The sequence below is a fragment of the Sinocyclocheilus grahami genome, unplaced genomic scaffold (assembly GCF_001515645.1).
Source record: "Sinocyclocheilus grahami isolate Dianchi unplaced genomic scaffold, SAMN03320097.WGS_v1.1 scaffold2187.1, whole genome shotgun sequence".
Taxonomy (NCBI): Eukaryota; Metazoa; Chordata; class Actinopteri; order Cypriniformes; family Cyprinidae; genus Sinocyclocheilus; species Sinocyclocheilus grahami.
Genome location: NW_015507366.1, coordinates 68,654 through 69,231, shown reverse-complemented (window position 1 = coordinate 69,231; position 578 = coordinate 68,654).

The following is a 578-nucleotide window of genomic DNA, read 5'->3' as shown; positions in this document are numbered from 1 at the left end:
GCTTTGCTGTTTACAACATATTTAGCATACATTTAAAATGCATTTTGGCCAGAAAAAAATCTATTTTTTGCTGTATGGGTAAGACTGAACCGAATTCAGACGTTTCTGAAACTTCATTCAATGAAACGCAACAGAAGCTTCTTTATAATCATTATATGTAAATGCGTTTAATGATGTTTTATAGTTATCCAGCATAAATTATACATTATATTGACCACTATTTTGTCTAACAGTGATTTGCTAAAATGCAAATGCAAATCCTTTGAGTGGTTTCTTTTTCAGTGTGTGAAGCATATACTTAGAAACATAGACGAGTGTAAAATCATCATGTTTTTGCTAAAAAGCAAACGAATGTTAAGAGCCTTTAACACCCAAAAACAGTCTGAACAACATTTACCAAAGAGCGGCTCATGATTTCTTCTTCCCATGCAAAGTTTTTGTTTTCACTGTAAAATTAATTTCAAAAGTATGCAAAAAAACATTTTTCCAAAATATAAAAGCCTATTTCTCTAATAGTATTATTTCAAGAATGTTATGTTTTGATGATTTCGTGTGTGTGTATATAACTGCTTTTTAAA